Here is a 22,083-nt window from a genome sequence, read left to right as displayed (position 1 = left end):
GGTTTTATGTTAGCTTGATAACATGTAGCACATAATCTCTGTGGCCAATGACACAGACGCATCTCGAGACCTCACCCTGACATGTTTTTGGGTGTATTTTCAGCTCCAATTTTGCCTGCAGATTCACCAAGTTAGTCCTCGTTAGTATAGTGGTGAGTATCCCCGCCTGTCACGCGGGAGACCGGGGTTCGATTCCCCGACGGGGAGAACATTGCAAGTTTTTATCAGGTTCAGAGATTCGTTGCTCAAGGTTATGGAGAATCAAAGTCCGAATCCAATTGTAGCGTGAAAAATATACCACTTGATTTTGAGAGCATAAGAAAGAACCAGAAACACCAATTGCATAGCCTCGTTTTTAGTTTGGGTATCACCCCTTGCTTTTATCTAGCATGGCATGTACTGTTTTTGTGCATTACAATATTTGCATATCATCCTCTTACAATTGGCTCATGCTGTAACACAGGAGACAGCTATGTAGTGGACAAGTCTCTTGTGAGCTAAACCTGATTATGACATCACATCAATGTAGCAAAGCTGAAACTATTGTATGCCTACAGAGTATAGACTGAGAGAGAAGTGTCTTTTCCTATGAATTGCAGGCTAAAATGGACTTGCATCCCCTACTTTCAAATGGAGTAACTGTATAGTAAGTGAGATAGGTAGACCGATATCATGTAAGCTTCCTGGCCATTACCGACCAGTAGAGGATAACAGAAAAAGGTTTTTAATTGAAATGACTATCTTTTTTGCAAAGTGGTATTGTAGTCTTTGTTTCAGCTGAGACAAAAATAAATCTTTTTATCTGCTTCTTATTTAGGGTTTTATGTTAGCTTGTTAACATGTAGCACATAATCTCTGTGGCCAATGACACAGACGCATCTCGAGACCTCACCCTGACATGTTTTTGGGTGTATTTTCAGCTCCAATTTTGCCTGCAGATTCACCAAGTTAGTCCTCGTTAGTATAGTGGTGAGTATCCCCGCCTGTCACGCGGGAGACCGGGGTTCGATTCCCCGACGGGGAGAACATTGCAAGTTTTTATCAGGTTCAGAGATTCGTTGCTCAAGGTTATGGAGAATCAAAGTCCGAATCCAATTGTAGCGTGAAAAATATACCACTTGATTTTGAGAGCATAAGAAAGAACCAGAAACACCAATTGCATAGCCTCGTTTTTAGTTTGGGTGTCACCCCTTGCTTTTATCTAGCATGGCATGTACTGTTTTTGTGCATTACAATATTTGCATATCATCCTCTTAAAATTGGCTCACGCTGTAACACAGGAGACAGCTATGTAGTGGACAAGTCTCTTGTGAGCTAAACCTGATTATGACATCACATCAATGAAGCAAAGCTGAAACTATTGTATGCCTACAGAGTATAGACTGAGAGAGAAGTGTCTTTTCCTATGGATTGCAGGCTAAAATGGACTTGCATCCCCTACTTTCAAAGGGAGTAACTGTATAGTAAGTGAGATAGATAGACCAATATCATGTAAGCTTCCTGGCCATGACCGACCAGTAGAGGATAACAGAAAAAGGTTTTTAATTGAAATGACTATCTTTTTTGCAAAGTTGTATTGTAGTCTTTGTTTCAGCTGAGACAAAAATAAATCTTTTTATCTGCTTCTTATTAAGGGTTTTATGTTAGCTTGATAACATGTAGCACATAATCTCTGTGGCCAATGACACAGACGCATCTCGAGACCTCACCCTGACATGTTTTTGGGTGTATTTTCAGCTCCAATTTTGCCTGCAGATTCACCAAGTTAGTCCTCGTTAGTATAGTGGTGAGTATCCCCGCCTGTCACGCGGGAGACCGGGGTTCGATTCCCCGACGGGGAGAACATTGCAAGTTTTTATCAGGTTCAGAGATTCGTTGCTCAAGGTTATGGAGAATCAAAGTCCGAATCCAATTGTAGCGTGAAAAATATACCACTTGATTTTGAGAGCATAAGAAAGAACCAGAAACACCAATTGCATAGCCTCGTTTTTAGTTTGGGTATCACCCCTTGCTTTTATCTAGCATGGCATGTACTGTTTTTGTGCATTACAATATTTGCATATCATCCTCTTACAATTGGCTCATGCTGTAACACAGGAGACAGCTATGTAGTGGACAAGTCTCTTGTGAGCTAAACCTGATTATGACATCACATCAATGTAGCAAAGCTGAAACTATTGTATGCCTACAGAGTATAGACTGAGAGAGAAGTGTCTTTTCCTATGAATTGCAGGCTAAAATGGACTTGCATCCCCTACTTTCAAAGGGAGTAACTGTATAGTAAGTGAGATAGATAGACCGATATCATGTAAGCTTCCTGGCCACGACCGACCAGTAGAGGATAACAGAAAAAGGTTTTTAATTGAAATTACTATCTTTTTTGCAAAGTGGTATTGTAGTCTTTGTTTCAGCTGAGACAAAAATAAATCTTTTTATCTGCTTCTTATTTAGGGTTTTATGTTAGCTTGATAACATGTAGCACATAATCTCTGTGGCCAATGACACAGACGCATCTCGAGACCTCACCCTGACATGTTTTTGGATGTATTTTCAGCTCCAATTTTGCCTGAAGATGCACCAAGATAGTCCTCGTTAGTATAGTGGTGAGTATCCCCGCCTGTCACGCGGGAGACCGGGGTTCGATTCCCCGACGGGGAGAACATTGCAAGTTTTTATCAGGTTCAGAGATTCGTTGCTCAAGGTTATGGAGAATCAAAGTCCGAATCCAATTGTAGCGTGAAAAATATACCACTTGATTTTGAGAGCATAAGAAAGAACCAGAAACACCAATTGCATAGCCTCGTTTTTAGTTTGGGTGTCACCCCTTGCTTTTATCTAGCATGGCATGTACTGTTTTTGTGCATTACAATATTTGCATATCATCCTCTTAAAATTGGCTCACGCTGTAACACAGGAGACAGCTATGTAGTGGACAAGTCTCTTGTGAGCTAAACCTGATTATGACATCACATCAATGAAGCAAAGCTGAAACTATTGTATGCCTACAGAGTATAGACTGAGAGAGAAGTGTCTTTTCCTATGGATTGCAGGCTAAAATGGACTTGCATCCCCTACTTTCAAAGGGAGTAACTGTATAGTAAGTGAGATAGATAGACCGATATCATGTAAGCTTCCTGGCCATTACCGACCAGTAGAGGATAACAGAAAAAGGTTTTTAATTGAAATGACTATCTTTTTTGCAAAGTGGTATTGTAGTCTTTGTTTCAGCTGAGACAAAAATAAATCTTTTTATCTGCTTCTTATTTAGGGTTTTATGTTAGCTTGATAACATGTAGCACATAATCTCTGTGGCCAATGACACAGACGCATCTCGAGACCTCACCCTGACATGTTTTTGGGTGTATTTTCAGCTCCAATTTTGCCTGCAGATTCACCAAGTTAGTCCTCGTTAGTATAGTGGTGAGTATCCCCGCCTGTCACGCGGGAGACCGGGGTTCGATTCCCCGACGGGGAGAACATTGCAAGTTTTTATCAGGTTCAGAGATTCGTTGCTCAAGGTTATGGAGAATCAAAGTCCGAATCCAATTGTAGCGTGAAAAATATACCACTTGATTTTGAGAGCATAAGAAAGAACCAGAAACACCAATTGCATAGCCTCGTTTTTAGTTTGGGTGTCACCCCTTGCTTTTATCTAGCATGGCATGTACTGTTTTTGTGCATTACAATATTTGCATATCATCCTCTTAAAATTGGCTCACGCTGTAACACAGGAGACAGCTATGTAGTGGACAAGTCTCTTGTGAGCTAAACCTGATTATGACATCACATCAATGTAGCAAAGCTGAAACTATTGTATGCCTACAGAGTATAGACTGAGAGAGAAGTGTCTTTTCCTATGAATTGCAGGCTAAAATGGACTTGCATCCCCTACTTTCAAAGGGAGTAACTGTATAGTAAGTGAGATAGATAGACCGATATCATGTAAGCTTCCTGGCCACGACCGACCAGTAGAGGATAACAGAAAAAGGTTTTTAATTGAAATGACTATCTTTTTTGCAAAGTGGTATTGTAGTCTTTGTTTCAGCTGAGACAAAAATAAATCTTTTTATCTGCTTCTTATTTAGGGTTTTATGTTAGCTTGATAACATGTAGCACATAATCTCTGTGGCCAATGACACAGACGCATCTCGAGACCTCACCCTGACATGTTTTTGGATGTATTTTCAGCTCCAATTTTGCCTGGAGATGCACCAAGATAGTCCTCGTTAGTATAGTGGTGAGTATCCCCGCCTGTCACGCGGGAGACCGGGTTCGATTCCCCGACGGGGAGAACATTGCAAGTTTTTATCAGGTTCAGAGATTCGTTGCTCAAGGTTATGGAGAATCAAAGTCCGAATCCAATTGTAGCGTGAAAAATATACCACTTGATTTTGAGAGCATAAGAAAGAACCAGAAACACCAATTGCATAGCCTCGTTTTTAGTTTGGGTGTCACCCCTTGCTTTTATCTAGCATGGCATGTACTGTTTTTGTGCATTACAATATTTGCATATCATCCTCTTAAAATTGGCTCACGCTGTAACACAGGAGACAGCTATGTAGTGGACAAGTCTCTTGTGAGCTAAACCTGATTATGACATCACATCAATGAAGCAAAGCTGAAACTATTGTATGCCTACAGAGTATAGACTGAGAGAGAAGTGTCTTTTCCTATGGATTGCAGGCTAAAATGGACTTGCATCCCCTACTTTCAAAGGGAGTAACTGTATAGTAAGTGAGATAGATAGACCAATATCATGTAAGCTTCCTGGCCATGACCGACCAGTAGAGGATAACAGAAAAAGGTTTTTAATTGAAATGACTATCTTTTTTGCAAAGTTGTATTGTAGTCTTTGTTTCAGCTGAGACAAAAATAAATCTTTTTATCTGCTTCTTATTTAGGGTTTTATGTTAGCTTGATAACATGTAGCACATAATCTCTGTGGCCAATGACACAGACGCATCTCGAGACCTCACCCTGACATGTTTTTGGGTGTATTTTCAGCTCCAATTTTGCCTGCAGATTCACCAAGTTAGTCCTCGTTAGTATAGTGGTGAGTATCCCCGCCTGTCACGCGGGAGACCGGGGTTCAATTCCCCGACGGGGAGAACATTGCAAGTTTTTATCAGGTTCAGAGATTCGTTGCTCAAGGTTATGGAGAATCAAAGTCCGAATCCAATTGTAGCGTGAAAAATATACCACTTGATTTTGAGAGCATAAGAAAGAACCAGAAACACCAATTGCATAGCCTCGTTTTTAGTTTGGGTATCACCCCTTGCTTTTATCTAGCATGGCATGTACTGTTTTTGTGCATTACAATATTTGCATATCATCCTCTTACAATTGGCTCATGCTGTAACACAGGAGACAGCTATGTAGTGGACAAGTCTCTTGTGAGCTAAACCTGATTATGACATCACATCAATGTAGCAAAGCTGAAACTATTGTATGCCTACAGAGTATAGACTGAGAGAGAAGTGTCTTTTCCTATAAATTGCAGGCTAAAATGGACTTGATTCCCTACTTTCAAATGGAGTAACTGTATAGTAAGTGAGATAGGTAGACCGATATCATGTAAGCTTCCTGGCCATTACCGACCAGTAGAGGATAACAGAAAAAGGTTTTTAATTGAAATGACTATCTTTTTTGCAAAGTGGTATTGTAGTCTTTGTTTCAGCTGAGACAAAAATAAATCTTTTTATCTGCTTCTTATTTAGGGTTTTATGTTAGCTTGTTAACATGTAGCACATAATCTCTGTGGCCAATGACACAGACGCATCTCGAGACCTCACCCTGACATGTTTTTGGGTGTATTTTCAGCTCCAATTTTGCCTGCAGATTCACCAAGTTAGTCCTCGTTAGTATAGTGGTGAGTATCCCCGCCTGTCACGCGGGAGACCGGGGTTCGATTCCCCGACGGGGAGAACATTGCAAGTTTTTATCAGGTTCAGAGATTCGTTGCTCAAGGTTATGGAGAATCAAAGTCCGAATCCAATTGTAGCGTGAAAAATATACCACTTGATTTTGAGAGCATAAGAAAGAACCAGAAACACCAATTGCATAGCCTCGTTTTTAGTTTGGGTATCACCCCTTGCTTTTATCTAGCATGGCATGTACTGTTTTTGTGCATTACAATATTTGCATATCATCCTCTTACAATTGGCTCATGCTGTAACACAGGAGACAGCTATGTAGTGGACAAGTCTCTTGTGAGCTAAACCTGATTATGACATCACATCAATGTAGCAAAGCTGAAACTATTGTATGCCTACAGAGTATAGACTGAGAGAGAAGTGTCTTTTCCTATGAATTGCAGGCTAAAATGGACTTGCATCCCCTACTTTCAAAGGGAGTAACTGTATAGTAAGTGAGATAGATAGACCGATATCATGTAAGCTTCCTGGCCACGACCGACCAGTAGAGGATAACAGAAAAAGGTTTTTAATTGAAATTACTATCTTTTTTGCAAAGTGGTATTGTAGTCTTTGTTTCAGCTGAGACAAAAATAAATCTTTTTATCTGCTTCTTATTTAGGGTTTTATGTTAGCTTGATAACATGTAGCACATAATCTCTGTGGCCAATGACACAGACGCATCTCGAGACCTCACCCTGACATGTTTTTGGATGTATTTTCAGCTCCAATTTTGCCTGAAGATGCACCAAGATAGTCCTCGTTAGTATAGTGGTGAGTATCCCCGCCTGTCACGCGGGAGACCGGGGTTCGATTCCCCGACGGGGAGAACATTGCAAGTTTTTATCAGGTTCAGAGATTCGTTGCTCAAGGTTATGGAGAATCAAAGTCCGAATCCAATTGTAGCGTGAAAAATATACCACTTGATTTTGAGAGCATAAGAAAGAACCAGAAACACCAATTGCATAGCCTCGTTTTTAGTTTGGGTGTCACCCCTTGCTTTTATCTAGCATGGCATGTACTGTTTTTGTGCATTACAATATTTGCATATCATCCTCTTAAAATTGGCTCACGCTGTAACACAGGAGACAGCTATGTAGTGGACAAGTCTCTTGTGAGCTAAACCTGATTATGACATCACATCAATGAAGCAAAGCTGAAACTATTGTATGCCTACAGAGTATAGACTGAGAGAGAAGTGTCTTTTCCTATGGATTGCAGGCTAAAATGGACTTGCATCCCCTACTTTCAAAGGGAGTAACTGTATAGTAAGTGAGATAGATAGACCGATATCATGTAAGCTTCCTGGCCATTACCGACCAGTAGAGGATAACAGAAAAAGGTTTTTAATTGAAATGACTATCTTTTTTGCAAAGTGGTATTGTAGTCTTTGTTTCAGCTGAGACAAAAATAAATCTTTTTATCTGCTTCTTATTTAGGGTTTTATGTTAGCTTGATAACATGTAGCACATAATCTCTGTGGCCAATGACACAGACGCATCTCGAGACCTCACCCTGACATGTTTTTGGGTGTATTTTCAGCTCCAATTTTGCCTGCAGATTCACCAAGTTAGTCCTCGTTAGTATAGTGGTGAGTATCCCCGCCTGTCACGCGGGAGACCGGGTTCGATTCCCCGACGGGGAGAACATTGCAAGTTTTTATCAGGTTCAGAGATTCGTTGCTCAAGGTTATGGAGAATCAAAGTCCGAATCCAATTGTAGCGTGAAAAATATACCACTTGATTTTGAGAGCATAAGAAAGAACCAGAAACACCAATTGCATAGCCTCGTTTTTAGTTTGGGTATCACCCCTTGCTTTTATCTAGCATGGCATGTACTGTTTTTGTGCATTACAATATTTGCATATCATCCTCTTACAATTGGCTCATGCTGTAACACAGGAGACAGCTATGTAGTGGACAAGTCTCTTGTGAGCTAAACCTGATTATGACATCACATCAATGTAGCAAAGCTGAAACTATTGTATGCCTACAGAGTATAGACTGAGAGAGAAGTGTCTTTTCCTATGAATTGCAGGCTAAAATGGACTTGCATCCCCTACTTTCAAAGGGAGTAACTGTATAGTAAGTGAGATAGATAGACCGATATCATGTAAGCTTCCTGGCCACGACCGACCAGTAGAGGATAACAGAAAAAGGTTTTTAATTGAAATTACTATCTTTTTTGCAAAGTGGTATTGTAGTCTTTGTTTCAGCTGAGACAAAAATAAATCTTTTTATCTGCTTCTTATTTAGGGTTTTATGTTAGCTTGATAACATGTAGCACATAATCTCTGTGGCCAATGACACAGACGCATCTCGAGACCTCACCCTGACATGTTTTTGGATGTATTTTCAGCTCCAATTTTGCCTGGAGATGCACCAAGATAGTCCTCGTTAGTATAGTGGTGAGTATCCCCGCCTGTCACGCGGGAGACCGGGGTTCGATTCCCCGACGGGGAGAACATTGCAAGTTTTTATCAGGTTCAGAGATTCGTTGCTCAAGGTTATGGAGAATCAAAGTCCGAATCCAATTGTAGCGTGAAAAATATACCACTTGATTTTGAGAGCATAAGAAAGAACCAGAAACACCAATTGCATAGCCTCGTTTTTAGTTTGGGTATCACCCCTTGCTTTTATCTAGCATGGCATGTACTGTTTTTGTGCATTACAATATTTGCATATCATCCTCTTACAATTGGCTCATGCTGTAACACAGGAGACAGCTATGTAGTGGACAAGTCTCTTGTGAGCTAAACCTGATTATGACATCACATCAATGTAGCAAAGCTGAAACTATTGTATGCCTACAGAGTATAGACTGAGAGAGAAGTGTCTTTTCCTATGAATTGCAGGCTAAAATGGACTTGCATCCCCTACTTTCAAAGGGAGTAACTGTATAGTAAGTGAGATAGGTAGACCGATATCATGTAAGCTTCCTGGCCATTACCGACCAGTAGAGGATAACAGAAAAAGGTTTTTAATTGAAATGACTATCTTTTTTGCAAAGTGGTATTGTAGTCTTTGTTTCAGCTGAGACAAAAATAAATCTTTTTATCTGCTTCTTATTTAGGGTTTTATGTTAGCTTGATAACATGTAGCACATAATCTCTGTGGCCAATGACACAGACGCATCTCGAGACCTCACCCTGACATGTTTTTGGGTGTATTTTCAGCTCCAATTTTGCCTGCAGATTCACCAAGTTAGTCCTCGTTAGTATAGTGGTGAGTATCCCCGCCTGTCACGCGGGAGACCGGGGTTCGATTCCCCGACGGGGAGAACATTGCAAGTTTTTATCAGGTTCAGAGATTCGTTGCTCAAGGTTATGGAGAATCAAAGTCCGAATCCAATTGTAGCGTGAAAAATATACCACTTGATTTTGAGAGCATAAGAAAGAACCAGAAACACCAATTGCATAGCCTCGTTTTTAGTTTGGGTGTCACCCCTTGCTTTTATCTAGCATGGCATGTACTGTTTTTGTGCATTACAATATTTGCATATCATCCTCTTAAAATTGGCTCACGCTGTAACACAGGAGACAGCTATGTAGTGGACAAGTCTCTTGTGAGCTAAACCTGATTATGACATCACATCAATGAAGCAAAGCTGAAACTATTGTATGCCTACAGAGTATAGACTGAGAGAGTAGTGTCTTTTCCTATGGATTGCAGGCTAAAATGGACTTGCATCCCCTACTTTCAAAGGGAGTAACTGTATAGTAAGTGAGATAGATAGACCGATATCATGTAAGCTTCCTGGCCATTACCGACCAGTAGAGGATAACAGAAAAAGGTTTTTAATTGAAATGACTATCTTTTTTGCAAAGTGGTATTGTAGTCTTTGTTTCAGCTGAGACAAAAATAAATCTTTTTATCTGCTTCTTATTTAGGGTTTTATGTTAGCTTGATAACATGTAGCACATAATCTCTGTGGCCAATGACACAGACGCATCTCGAGACCTCACCCTGACATGTTTTTGGGTGTATTTTCAGCTCCAATTTTGCCTGCAGATTCACCAAGTTAGTCCTCGTTAGTATAGTGGTGAGTATCCCCGCCTGTCACGCGGGAGACCGGGGTTCGATTCCCCGACGGGGAGAACATTGCAAGTTTTTATCAGGTTCAGAGATTCGTTGCTCAAGGTTATGGAGAATCAAAGTCCGAATCCAATTGTAGCGTGAAAAATATACCACTTGATTTTGAGAGCATAAGAAAGAACCAGAAACACCAATTGCATAGCCTCGTTTTTAGTTTGGGTGTCACCCCTTGCTTTTATCTAGCATGGCATGTACTGTTTTTGTGCATTACAATATTTGCATATCATCCTCTTACAATTGGCTCATGCTGTAACACAGGAGACAGCTATGTAGTGGACAAGTCTCTTGTGAGCTAAACCTGATTATGACATCACATCAATGTAGCAAAGCTGAAACTATTGTATGCCTACAGAGTATAGACTGAGAGAGAAGTGTCTTTTCCTATGAATTGCAGGCTAAAATGGACTTGCATCCCCTACTTTCAAAGGGAGTAACTGTATAGTAAGTGAGATAGGTAGACCGATATCATGTAAGCTTCCTGGCCATTACCGACCAGTAGAGGATAACAGAAAAAGGTTTTTAATTGAAATGACTATCTTTTTTGCAAAGTGGTATTGTAGTCTTTGTTTCAGCTGAGACAAAAATAAATCTTTTTATCTGCTTCTTATTTAGGGTTTTATGTTAGCTTGATAACATGTAGCACATAATCTCTGTGGCCAATGACACAGACGCATCTCGAGACCTCACCCTGACATGTTTTTGGGTGTATTTTCAGCTCCAATTTTGCCTGCAGATTCACCAAGTTAGTCCTCGTTAGTATAGTGGTGAGTATCCCCGCCTGTCACGCGGGAGACCGGGGTTCGATTCCCCGACGGGGAGAACATTGCAAGTTTTTATCAGGTTCAGAGATTCGTTGCTCAAGGTTATGGAGAATCAAAGTCCGAATCCAATTGTAGCGTGAAAAATATACCACTTGATTTTGAGAGCATAAGAAAGAACCAGAAACACCAATTGCATAGCCTCGTTTTTAGTTTGGGTGTCACCCCTTGCTTTTATCTAGCATGGCATGTACTGTTTTTGTGCATTACAATATTTGCCTATCATCCTCTTAAAATTGGCTCACGCTGTAACACAGGAGACAGCTATGTAGTGGACAAGTCTCTTGTGAGCTAAACCTGATTATGACATCACATCAATGAAGCAAAGCTGAAACTATTGTATGCCTACAGAGTATAGACTGAGAGAGAAGTGTCTTTTCCTATGGATTGCAGGCTAAAATGGACTTGCATCCCCTACTTTCAAAGGGAGTAACTGTATAGTAAGTGAGATAGATAGACCGATATCATGTAAGCTTCCTGGCCATTACCGACCAGAAGAGGATAACAGAAAAAGGTTTTTAATTGAAATGACTATCTTTTTTGCAAAGTGGTATTGTAGTCTTTGTTTCAGCTGAGACAAAAATAAATCTTTTTATCTGCTTCTTATTTAGGGTTTTATGTTAGCTTGATAACATGTAGCACATAATCTCTGTGGCCAATGACACAGACGCATCTCGAGACCTCACCCTGACATGTTTTTGGGTGTATTTTCAGCTCCAATTTTGCCTGCAGATTCACCAAGTTAGTCCTCGTTAGTATAGTGGTGAGTATCCCCGCCTGTCATGCGGGAGACCGGGGTTCGATTCCCCGACGGGGAGAACATTGCAAGTTTTTATCAGGTTCAGAGATTCGTTGCTCAAGGTTATGGAGAATCAAAGTCCGAATCCAATTGTAGCGTGAAAAATATACCACTTGATTTTGAGAGCATAAGAAAGAACCAGAAACACCAATTGCATAGCCTCGTTTTTAGTTTGGGTATCACCCCTTGCTTTTATCTAGCATGGCATGTACTGTTTTTGTGCATTACAATATTTGCATATCATCCTCTTACAATTGGCTCATGCTGTAACACAGGAGACAGCTATGTAGTGGACAAGTCTCTTGTGAGCTAAACCTGATTATGACATCACATCAATGTAGCAAAGCTGAAACTATTGTATGCCTACAGAGTATAGACTGAGAGAGAAGTGTCTTTTCCTATGAATTGCAGGCTAAAATGGACTTGCATCCCCTACTTTCAAAGGGAGTAACTGTATAGTAAGTGAGATAGGTAGACCGATATCATGTAAGCTTCCTGGCCATTACCGACCAGTAGAGGATAACAGAAAAAGGTTTTTAATTGAAATGACTATCTTTTTTGCAAAGTGGTATTGTAGTCTTTGTTTCAGCTGAGACAAAAATAAATCTTTTTATCTGCTTCTTATTTAGGGTTTTATGTTAGCTTGATAACATGTAGCACATAATCTCTGTGGCCAATGACACAGACGCATCTCGAGACCTCACCCTGACATGTTTTTGGGTGTATTTTCAGCTCCAATTTTGCCTGCAGATTCACCAAGTTAGTCCTCGTTAGTATAGTGGTGAGTATCCCCGCCTGTCACGCGGGAGACCGGGGTTCGATTCCCCGACGGGGAGAACATTGCAAGTTTTTATCAGGTTCAGAGATTCGTTGCTCAAGGTTATGGAGAATCAAAGTCCGAATCCAATTGTAGCGTGAAAAATATACCACTTGATTTTGAGAGCATAAGAAAGAACCAGAAACACCAATTGCATAGCCTCGTTTTTAGTTTGGGTGTCACCCCTTGCTTTTATCTAGCATGGCATGTACTGTTTTTGTGCATTACAATATTTGCATATCATCCTCTTAAAATTGGCTCACGCTGTAACACAGGAGACAGCTATGTAGTGGACAAGTCTCTTGTGAGCTAAACCTGATTATGACATCACATCAATGAAGCAAAGCTGATACTATTGTATGCCTACAGAGTATAGACTGAGAGAGAAGTGTCTTTTCCTATGAATTGCAGGCTAAAATGGACTTGCATCCCCTACTTTCAAAGGGAGTAACTGTATAGTAAGTGAGATAGGTAGACCGATATCATGTAAGCTTCCTGGCCATTACCGACCAGTAGAGGATAACAGAAAAAGGTTTTTAATTGAAATGACTATCTTTTTTGCAAAGTGGTATTGTAGTCTTTGTTTCAGCTGAGACAAAAATAAATCTTTTTATCTGCTTCTTATTTAGGGTTTTATGTTAGCTTGATAACATGTAGCACATAATCTCTGTGGCCAATGACACAGACGCATCTCGAGACCTCACCCTGACATGTTTTTGGGTGTATTTTCAGCTCCAATTTTGCCTGCAGATTCACCAAGTTAGTCCTCGTTAGTATAGTGGTGAGTATCCCCGCCTGTCACGCGGGAGACCGGGGTTCGATTCCCCGACGGGGAGAACATTGCAAGTTTTTATCAGGTTCAGAGATTCGTTGCTCAAGGTTATGGAGAATCAAAGTCCGAATCCAATTGTAGCGTGAAAAATATACCACTTGATTTTGAGAGCATAAGAAAGAACCAGAAACACCAATTGCATAGCCTCGTTTTTAGTTTGGGTGTCACCCCTTGCTTTTATCTAGCATGGCATGTACTGTTTTTGTGCATTACAATATTTGCATATCATCCTCTTAAAATTGGCTCACGCTGTAACACAGGAGACAGCTATGTAGTGGACAAGTCTCTTGTGAGCTAAACCTGATTATGACATCACATCAATGAAGCAAAGCTGAAACTATTGTATGCCTACAGAGTATAGACTGAGAGAGAAGTGTCTTTTCCTATGGATTGCAGGCTAAAATGGACTTGCATCCCCTACTTTCAAAGGGAATAACTGTATAGTAAGTGAGATAGATAGACCGATATCATGTAAGCTTCCTGGCCATTACCGACCAGTAGAGGATAACAGAAAAAGGTTTTTAATTGAAATGACTATCTTTTTTGCAAAGTGGTATTGTAGTCTTTGTTTCAGCTGAGACAAAAATAAATCTTTTTATCTGCTTCTTATTTAGGGTTTTATGTTAGCTTGATAACATGTAGCACATAATCTCTGTGGCCAATGACACAGACGCATCTCGAGACCTCACCCTGACATGTTTTTGGGTGTATTTTCAGCTCCAATTTTGCCTGCAGATTCACCAAGTTAGTCCTCGTTAGTATAGTGGTGAGTATCCCCGCCTGTCACGCGGGAGACCGGGTTCGATTCCCCGACGGGGAGAACATTGCAAGTTTTTATCAGGTTCAGAGATTCGTTGCTCAAGGTTATGGAGAATCAAAGTCCGAATCCAATTGTAGCGTGAAAAATATACCACTTGATTTTGAGAGCATAAGAAAGAACCAGAAACACCAATTGCATAGCCTCATTTTTAGTTTGGGTGTCACCCCTTGCTTTTATCTAGCATGGCATGTACTGTTTTTGTGCATTACAATATTTGCATATCATCCTCTTAAAATTGGCTCACGCTGTAACACAGGAGACAGCTATGTAGTGGACAAGTCTCTTGTGAGCTAAACCTGATTATGACATCACATCAATGAAGCAAAGCTGAAACTATTGTATGCCTACAGAGTATAGACTGAGAGAGAAGTGTCTTTTCCTATGGATTGCAGGCTAAAATGGACTTGCATCCCCTACTTTCAAAGGGAGTAACTGTATAGTAAGTGAGATAGATAGACCAATATCATGTAAGCTTCCTTTCCATGACCGACCAGTAGAGGATAACAGAAAAAGGTTTTTAATTGAAATGACTATCTTTTTTGCAAAGTTGTATTGTAGTCTTTGTTTCAGCTGAGACAAAAATAAATCTTTTTATCTGCTTCTTATTTAGGGTTTTATGTTAGCTTGATAACATGTAGCACATAATCTCTGTGGCCAATGACACAGACGCATCTCGAGACCTCACCCTGACATGTTTTTGGGTGTATTTTCAGCTCCAATTTTGCCTGCAGATTCACCAAGTTAGTCCTCGTTAGTATAGTGGTGAGTATCCCCGCCTGTCACGCGGGAGACCGGGGTTCGATTCCCCGACGGGGAGAACATTGCAAGTTTTTATCAGGTTCAGAGATTCGTTGCTCAAGGTTATGGAGAATCAAAGTCCGAATCCAATTGTAGCGTGAAAAATATACCACTTGATTTTGAGAGCATAAGAAAGAACCAGAAACACCAATTGCATAGCCTCGTTTTTAGTTTGGGTATCACCCCTTGCTTTTATCTAGCATGGCATGTACTGTTTTTGTGCATTACAATATTTGCATATCATCCTCTTACAATTGGCTCATGCTGTAACACAGGAGACAGCTATGTAGTGGACAAGTCTCTTGTGAGCTAAACCTGATTATGACATCACATCAATGTAGCAAAGCTGAAACTATTGTATGCCTACAGAGTATAGACTGAGAGAGAAGTGTCTTTTCCTATGAATTGCAGGCTAAAATGGACTTGCATCCCCTACTTTCAAAGGGAGTAACTGTATAGTAAGTGAGATAGATAGACCGATATCATGTAAGCTTCCTGGCCACGACCGACCAGTAGAGGATAACAGAAAAAGGTTTTTAATTGAAATTACTATCTTTTTTGCAAAGTGGTATTGTAGTCTTTGTTTCAGCTGAGACAAAAATAAATCTTTTTATCTGCTTCTTATTTAGGGTTTTATGTTAGCTTGATAACATGTAGCACATAATCTCTGTGGCCAATGACACAGACGCATCTCGAGACCTCACCCTGACATGTTTTTGGATGTATTTTCAGCTCCAATTTTGCCTGGAGATGCACCAAGATAGTCCTCGTTAGTATAGTGGTGAGTATCCCCGCCTGTCACGCGGGAGACCGGGGTTCGATTCCCCGACGGGGAGAACATTGCAAGTTTTTATCAGGTTCAGAGATTCGTTGCTCAAGGTTATGGAGAATCAAATTCCGAATCCAATTGTAGCGTGAAAAATATACCACTTGATTTTGAGAGCATAAGAAAGAACCAGAAACACCAATTGCATAGCCTCGTTTTTAGTTTGGGTATCACCCCTTGCTTTTATCTAGCATGGCATGTACTGTTTTTGTGCATTACAATATTTGCATATCATCCTCTTACAATTGGCTCATGCTGTAACACAGGAGACAGCTATGTAGTGGACAAGTCTCTTGTGAGCTAAACCTGATTATGACATCACATCAATGTAGCAAAGCTGAAACTATTGTATGCCTACAGAGTATAGACTGAGAGAGAAGTGTCTTTTCCTATGAATTGCAGGCTAAAATGGACTTGCATCCCCTACTTTCAAAGGGAGTAACTGTATAGTAAGTGAGATAGATAGACCGATATCATGTAAGCTTCCTGGCCACGACCGACCAGTAGAGGATAACAGAAAAAGGTTTTTAATTGAAATTACTATCTTTTTTGCAAAGTGGTATTGTAGTCTTTGTTTCAGCTGAGACAAAAATAAATCTTTTTATCTGCTTCTTATTTAGGGTTTTATGTTAGCTTGATAACATGTAGCACATAATCTCTGTGGCCAATGACACAGACGCATCTCGAGACCTCACCCTGACATGTTTTTGGATGTATTTTCAGCTCCAATTTTGCCTGAAGATGCACCAAGATAGTCCTCGTTAGTATAGTGGTGAGTATCCCCGCCTGTCACGCGGGAGACCGGGGTTCGATTCCCCGACGGGGAGAACATTGCAAGTTTTTATCAGGTTCAGAGATTCGTTGCTCAAGGTTATGGAGAATCAAAGTCCGAATCCAATTGTAGCGTGAAAAATATACCACTTGATTTTGAGAGCATAAGAAAGAACCAGAAACACCAATTGCATAGCCTCGTTTTTAGTTTGGGTGTCACCCCTTGCTTTTATCTAGCATGGCATGTACTGTTTTTGTGCATTACAATATTTGCATATCATCCTCTTAAAATTGGCTCACGCTGTAACACAGGAGACAGCTATGTAGTGGACAAGTCTCTTGTGAGCTAAACCTGATTATGACATCACATCAATGAAGCAAAGCTGAAACTATTGTATGCCTACAGAGTATAGACTGAGAGAGAAGTGTCTTTTCCTATGGATTGCAGGCTAAAATGGACTTGCATCCCCTACTTTCAAAGGGAGTAACTGTATAGTAAGTGAGATAGATAGACCGATATCATGTAAGCTTCCTGGCCATTACCGACCAGTATAGGATAACAGAAAAAGGTTTTTAATTGAAATGACTATCTTTTTTGCAAAGTGGTATTGTAGTCTTTGTTTCAGCTGAGACAAAAATAAATCTTTTTATCTGCTTCTTATTTAGGGTTTTATGTTAGCTTGATAACATGTAGCACATAATCTCTGTGGCCAATGACACAGACGCATCTCGAGACCTCACCCTGACATGTTTTTGGGTGTATTTTCAGCTCCAATTTTGCCTGCAGATTCACCAAGTTAGTCCTCGTTAGTATAGTGGTGAGTATCCCCGCCTGTCACGCGGGAGACCGGGGTTCGATTCCCCGACGGGGAGAACATTGCAAGTTTTTATCAGGTTCAGAGATTCGTTGCTCAAGGTTATGGAGAATCAAAGTCCGAATCCAATTGTAGCGTGAAAAATATACCACTTGATTTTGAGAGCATAAGAAAGAACCAGAAACACCAATTGCATAGCCTCGTTTTTAGTTTGGGTATCACCCCTTGCTTTTATCTAGCATGGCATGTACTGTTTTTGTGCATTACAATATTTGCATATCATCCGCTTACAATTGGCTCATGCTGAAACACAGGAGACAGCTATGTAGTGGACAAGTCTCTTGTGAGCTAAACCTGATTATGACATCACATCAATGTAGCAAAGCTGAAACTATTGTATGCCTACAGAGTATAGACTGAGAGAGAAGTGTCTTTTCCTATGAATTGCAGGCTAAAATGGACTTGCATCCCCTACTTTCAAAGGGAGTAACTGTATAGTAAGTGAGATAGATAGACCGATATCATGTAAGCTTCCTGGCCACGACCGACCAGTAGAGGATAACAGAAAAAGGTTTTTAATTGAAATTACTATCTTTTTTGCAAAGTGGTATTGTAGTCTTTGTTTCAGCTGAGACAAAAATAAATCTTTTTATCTGCTTCTTATTTAGGGTTTTATGTTAGCTTGATAACATGTAGCACATAATCTCTGTGGCCAATGACACAGACGCATCTCGAGACCTCACCCTGACATGTTTTTGGATGTATTTTCAGCTCCAATTTTGCCTGGAGATGCACCAAGATAGTCCTCGTTAGTATAGTGGTGAGTATCCCCGCCTGTCACGCGGGAGACCGGGGTTCGATTCCCCGACGGGGAGAACATTGCAAGTTTTTATCAGGTTCAGAGATTCGTTGCTCAAGGTTATGGAGAATCAAAGTCCGAATCCAATTGTAGCGTGAAAAATATACCACTTGATTTTGAGAGCATAAGAAAGAACCAGAAACACCAATTGCATAGCCTCGTTTTTAGTTTGGGTATCACCCCTTGCTTTTATCTAGCATGGCATGTACTGTTTTTGTGCATTACAATATTTGCATATCATCCTCTTACAATTGGCTCATGCTGTAACACAGGAGACAGCTATGTAGTGGACAAGTCTCTTGTGAGCTAAACCTGATTATGACATCACATCAATGTAGCAAAGCTGAAACTATTGTATGCCTACAGAGTATAGACTGAGAGAGAAGTGTCTTTTCCTATGAATTGCAGGCTAAAATGGACTTGCATCCCCTACTTTCAAAGGGAGTAACTGTATAGTAAGTGAGATAGGTAGACCGATATCATGTAAGCTTCCTGGCCATTACCGACCAGTAGAGGATAACAGAAAAAGGTTTTTAATTGAAATGACTATCTTTTTTGCAAAGTGGTATTGTAGTCTTTGTTTCAGCTGAGACAAAAATAAATCTTTTTATCTGCTTCTTATTTAGGGTTTTATGTTAGCTTGATAACATGTAGCACATAATCTCTGTGGCCAATGACACAGACGCATCTCGAGACCTCACCCTGACATGTTTTTGGGTGTATTTTCAGCTCCAATTTTGCCTGCAGATTCACCAAGTTAGTCCTCGTTAGTATAGTGGTGAGTATCCCCGCCTGTCACGCGGGAGACCGGGGTTCGATTCCCCGACGGGGAGAACATTGCAAGTTTTTATCAGGTTCAGAGATTCGTTGCTCAAGGTTATGGAGAATCAAAGTCCGAATCCAATTGTAGCGTGAAAAATATACCACTTGATTTTGAGAGCATAAGAAAGAACCAGAAACACCAATTGCATAGCCTCGTTTTTAGTTTGGGTGTCACCCCTTGCTTTTATCTAGCATGGCATGTACTGTTTTTGTGCATTACAATATTTGCATATCATCCTCTTAAAATTGGCTCACGCTGTAACACAGGAGACAGCTATGTAGTGGACAAGTCTCTTGTGAGCTAAACCTGATTATGACATCACATCAATGAAGCAAAGCTGAAACTATTGTATGCCTACAGAGTATAGACTGAGAGAGAAGTGTCTTTTCCTATGGATTGCAGGCTAAAATGGACTTGCATCCCCTACTTTCAAAGGGAGTAACTGTATAGTAAGTAAGATAGATAGACCGATATCATGTAAGCTTCCTGGCCATTACCGACCAGTAGAGGATAACAGAAAAAGGTTTTTAATTGAAATGACTATCTTTTTTGCAAAGTGGTATTGTAGTCTTTGTTTCAGCTGAGACAAAAATAAATCTTTTTATCTGCTTCTTATTTAGGGTTTTATGTTAGCTTGATAACATGTAGCACATAATCTCTGTGGCCAATGACACAGACGCATCTCGAGACCTCACCCTGACATGTTTTTGGGTGTATTTTCAGCTCCAATTTTGCCTGCAGATTCACCAAGTTAGTCCTCGTTAGTATAGTGGTGAGTATCCCCGCCTGTCACGCGGGAGACCGGGTTCGATTCCCCGACGGGGAGAACATTGCAAGTTTTTATCAGGTTCAGAGATTCGTTGCTCAAGGTTATGGAGAATCAAAGTCCGAATCCAATTGTAGCGTGAAAAATATACCACTTGATTTTGAGAGCATAAGAAAGAACCAGAAACACCAATTGCATAGCCTCGTTTTTAGTTTGGGTGTCACCCCTTGCTTTTATCTAGCATGGCATGTACTGTTTTTGTGCATTACAATATTTGCATATCATCCTCTTAAAATTGGCTCACGCTGTAACACAGGAGACAGCTATGTAGTGGACAAGTCTCTTGTGAGCTAAACCTGATTATGACATCACATCAATGAAGCAAAGCTGAAACTATTGTATGCCTACAGAGTATAGACTGAGAGAGAAGTGTCTTTTCCTATGGATTGCAGGCTAAAATGGACTTGCATCCCCTACTTTCAAAGGGAGTAACTGTATAGTAAGTGAGATAGATAGACCAATATCATGTAAGCTTCCTTGCCATGACCGACCAGTAGAGGATAACAGAAAAAGGTTTTTAATTGAAATGACTATCTTTTTTGCAAAGTTGTATTGTAGTCTTTGTTTCAGCTGAGACAAAAATAAATCTTTTTATCTGCTTCTTATTTAGGGTTTTATGTTAGCTTGATAACATGTAGCACATAATCTCTGTGGCCAATGACACAGACGCATCTCGAGACCTCACCCTGACATGTTTTTGGGTGTATTTTCAGCTCCAATTTTGCCTGCAGATTCACCAAGTTAGTCCTCGTTAGTATAGTGGTGAGTATCCCCGCCTGTCACGCGGGAGACCGGGGTTCGATTCCCCGACGGGGAGAACATTGCAAGTTTTTATCAGGTTCAGAGATTCGTTGCTCAAGGTTATGGAGAATCAAAGTCCGAATCCAATTGTAGCGTGAAAAATATACCACTTGATTTTGAGAGCATAAGAAAGAACCAGAAACACCAATTGCATAGCCTCGTTTTTAGTTTGGGTATCACCCCTTGCTTTTATCTAGCATGGCATGTACTGTTTTTGTGCATTACAATATTTGCATATCATCCTCTTACAATTGGCTCATGCTGTAACACAGGAGACAGCTATGTAGTGGACAAGTCTCTTGTGAGCTAAACCTGATTATGACATCACATCAATGTAGCAAAGCTGAAACTATTGTATGCCTACAGAGTATAGACTGAGAGAGAAGTGTCTTTTCCTATGAATTGCAGGCTAAAATGGACTTGCATCCCCTACTTTCAAAGGGAGTAACTGTATAGTAAGTGAGATAGATAGACCGATATCATGTAAGCTTCCTGGCCACGACCGACCAGTAGAGGATAACAGAAAAAGGTTTTTAATTGAAATTACTATCTTTTTTGCAAAGTGGTATTGTAGTCTTTGTTTCAGCTGAGACAAAAATAAATCTTTTTATCTGCTTCTTATTTAGGGTTTTATGTTAGCTTGATAACATGTAGCACATAATCTCTGTGGCCAATGACACAGACGCATCTCGAGACCTCACCCTGACATGTTTTTGGATGTATTTTCAGCTCCAATTTTGCCTGGAGATGCACCAAGATAGTCCTCGTTAGTATAGTGGTGAGTAACCCCGCCTGTCACGCGGGAGACCGGGGTTCGATTCCCCGACGGGGAGAACATTGCAAGTTTTAATCAGGTTCAGAGATTCGTTGCTCAAGGTTATGGAGAATCAAAGTCCGAATCCAATTGTAGCGTGAAAAATATACCACTTGATTTTGAGAGCATAAGAAAGAACCAGAAACACCAATTGCATAGCCTCGTTTTTAGTTTGGGTATCACCCCTTGCTTTTATCTAGCATGGCATGTACTGTTTTTGTGCATTACAATATTTGCATATCATCCTCTTACAATTGGCTCATGCTGTAACACAGGAGACAGCTATGTAGTGGACAAGTCTCTTGTGAGCTAAACCTGATTATGACATCACATCAATGTAGCAAAGCTGAAACTATTGTATGCCTACAGAGTATAGACTGAGAGAGAAGTGTCTTTTCCTATGAATTGCAGGCTAAAATGGACTTGCATCCCCTACTTTCAAAGGGAGTAACTGTATAGTAAGTGAGATAGATAGACCGATATCATGTAAGCTTCCTGGCCACGACCGACCAGTAGAGGATAACAGAAAAAGGTTTTTAATTGAAATTACTATCTTTTTTGCAAAGTGGTATTGTAGTCTTTGTTTCAGCTGAGACAAAAATAAATCTTTTTATCTGCTTCTTATTTAGGGTTTTATGTTAGCTTGATAACATGTAGC

The 22,083-nt window shown here is 40.4% G+C and overlaps 23 non-coding genes across 23 annotated transcripts; all 23 read left to right on the top strand.

The window, feature by feature from the left end:
• Positions 1–135: 135 nt before the first annotated feature.
• TRNAD-GUC (transfer RNA aspartic acid (anticodon GUC)) lies at positions 136–207 on the top strand. The gene has a single exon. It is a non-coding gene; the product is annotated as a tRNA-Asp (tRNA).
• A 745-nt stretch (positions 208–952) lies between these two features.
• Positions 953–1,024, top strand: TRNAD-GUC (transfer RNA aspartic acid (anticodon GUC)). The gene has a single exon. It is a non-coding gene; the product is annotated as a tRNA-Asp (tRNA).
• Positions 1,025–1,769: 745 nt separating this feature from the next.
• TRNAD-GUC (transfer RNA aspartic acid (anticodon GUC)) lies at positions 1,770–1,841 on the top strand. The gene has a single exon. It is a non-coding gene; the product is annotated as a tRNA-Asp (tRNA).
• Positions 1,842–2,586: 745 nt separating this feature from the next.
• Positions 2,587–2,658, top strand: TRNAD-GUC (transfer RNA aspartic acid (anticodon GUC)). Its single transcript has one exon. It is a non-coding gene; the product is annotated as a tRNA-Asp (tRNA).
• A 745-nt stretch (positions 2,659–3,403) lies between these two features.
• Positions 3,404–3,475, top strand: TRNAD-GUC (transfer RNA aspartic acid (anticodon GUC)). Its single transcript has one exon. It is a non-coding gene; the product is annotated as a tRNA-Asp (tRNA).
• A 1,561-nt stretch (positions 3,476–5,036) lies between these two features.
• On the top strand, positions 5,037–5,108 carry TRNAD-GUC (transfer RNA aspartic acid (anticodon GUC)). The gene has a single exon. It is a non-coding gene; the product is annotated as a tRNA-Asp (tRNA).
• Positions 5,109–5,852: 744 nt separating this feature from the next.
• Positions 5,853–5,924, top strand: TRNAD-GUC (transfer RNA aspartic acid (anticodon GUC)). Its single transcript has one exon. It is a non-coding gene; the product is annotated as a tRNA-Asp (tRNA).
• A 745-nt stretch (positions 5,925–6,669) lies between these two features.
• On the top strand, positions 6,670–6,741 carry TRNAD-GUC (transfer RNA aspartic acid (anticodon GUC)). The gene has a single exon. It is a non-coding gene; the product is annotated as a tRNA-Asp (tRNA).
• A 1,561-nt stretch (positions 6,742–8,302) lies between these two features.
• Positions 8,303–8,374, top strand: TRNAD-GUC (transfer RNA aspartic acid (anticodon GUC)). Its single transcript has one exon. It is a non-coding gene; the product is annotated as a tRNA-Asp (tRNA).
• Positions 8,375–9,119: 745 nt separating this feature from the next.
• On the top strand, positions 9,120–9,191 carry TRNAD-GUC (transfer RNA aspartic acid (anticodon GUC)). Its single transcript has one exon. It is a non-coding gene; the product is annotated as a tRNA-Asp (tRNA).
• Positions 9,192–9,936: 745 nt separating this feature from the next.
• On the top strand, positions 9,937–10,008 carry TRNAD-GUC (transfer RNA aspartic acid (anticodon GUC)). The gene has a single exon. It is a non-coding gene; the product is annotated as a tRNA-Asp (tRNA).
• Positions 10,009–10,753: 745 nt separating this feature from the next.
• Positions 10,754–10,825, top strand: TRNAD-GUC (transfer RNA aspartic acid (anticodon GUC)). Its single transcript has one exon. It is a non-coding gene; the product is annotated as a tRNA-Asp (tRNA).
• A 745-nt stretch (positions 10,826–11,570) lies between these two features.
• On the top strand, positions 11,571–11,642 carry TRNAD-GUC (transfer RNA aspartic acid (anticodon GUC)). Its single transcript has one exon. It is a non-coding gene; the product is annotated as a tRNA-Asp (tRNA).
• A 745-nt stretch (positions 11,643–12,387) lies between these two features.
• Positions 12,388–12,459, top strand: TRNAD-GUC (transfer RNA aspartic acid (anticodon GUC)). Its single transcript has one exon. It is a non-coding gene; the product is annotated as a tRNA-Asp (tRNA).
• A 745-nt stretch (positions 12,460–13,204) lies between these two features.
• Positions 13,205–13,276, top strand: TRNAD-GUC (transfer RNA aspartic acid (anticodon GUC)). The gene has a single exon. It is a non-coding gene; the product is annotated as a tRNA-Asp (tRNA).
• A 1,561-nt stretch (positions 13,277–14,837) lies between these two features.
• TRNAD-GUC (transfer RNA aspartic acid (anticodon GUC)) lies at positions 14,838–14,909 on the top strand. Its single transcript has one exon. It is a non-coding gene; the product is annotated as a tRNA-Asp (tRNA).
• Positions 14,910–15,654: 745 nt separating this feature from the next.
• TRNAD-GUC (transfer RNA aspartic acid (anticodon GUC)) lies at positions 15,655–15,726 on the top strand. Its single transcript has one exon. It is a non-coding gene; the product is annotated as a tRNA-Asp (tRNA).
• Positions 15,727–16,471: 745 nt separating this feature from the next.
• Positions 16,472–16,543, top strand: TRNAD-GUC (transfer RNA aspartic acid (anticodon GUC)). Its single transcript has one exon. It is a non-coding gene; the product is annotated as a tRNA-Asp (tRNA).
• Positions 16,544–17,288: 745 nt separating this feature from the next.
• On the top strand, positions 17,289–17,360 carry TRNAD-GUC (transfer RNA aspartic acid (anticodon GUC)). Its single transcript has one exon. It is a non-coding gene; the product is annotated as a tRNA-Asp (tRNA).
• Positions 17,361–18,105: 745 nt separating this feature from the next.
• Positions 18,106–18,177, top strand: TRNAD-GUC (transfer RNA aspartic acid (anticodon GUC)). The gene has a single exon. It is a non-coding gene; the product is annotated as a tRNA-Asp (tRNA).
• Positions 18,178–18,922: 745 nt separating this feature from the next.
• On the top strand, positions 18,923–18,994 carry TRNAD-GUC (transfer RNA aspartic acid (anticodon GUC)). The gene has a single exon. It is a non-coding gene; the product is annotated as a tRNA-Asp (tRNA).
• Positions 18,995–20,555: 1,561 nt separating this feature from the next.
• On the top strand, positions 20,556–20,627 carry TRNAD-GUC (transfer RNA aspartic acid (anticodon GUC)). The gene has a single exon. It is a non-coding gene; the product is annotated as a tRNA-Asp (tRNA).
• Positions 20,628–21,372: 745 nt separating this feature from the next.
• Positions 21,373–21,444, top strand: TRNAD-GUC (transfer RNA aspartic acid (anticodon GUC)). Its single transcript has one exon. It is a non-coding gene; the product is annotated as a tRNA-Asp (tRNA).
• Positions 21,445–22,083: the final 639 nt, after the last annotated feature.

This window comes from Pseudophryne corroboree, chromosome 11, assembly GCF_028390025.1.
Source record: "Pseudophryne corroboree isolate aPseCor3 chromosome 11, aPseCor3.hap2, whole genome shotgun sequence".
Classification (NCBI taxonomy): Eukaryota; Metazoa; Chordata; class Amphibia; order Anura; family Myobatrachidae; genus Pseudophryne; species Pseudophryne corroboree.
Note: the sequence above shows the minus strand (reverse complement) of the source record. Positions and strands in the feature narration are given on the sequence as shown.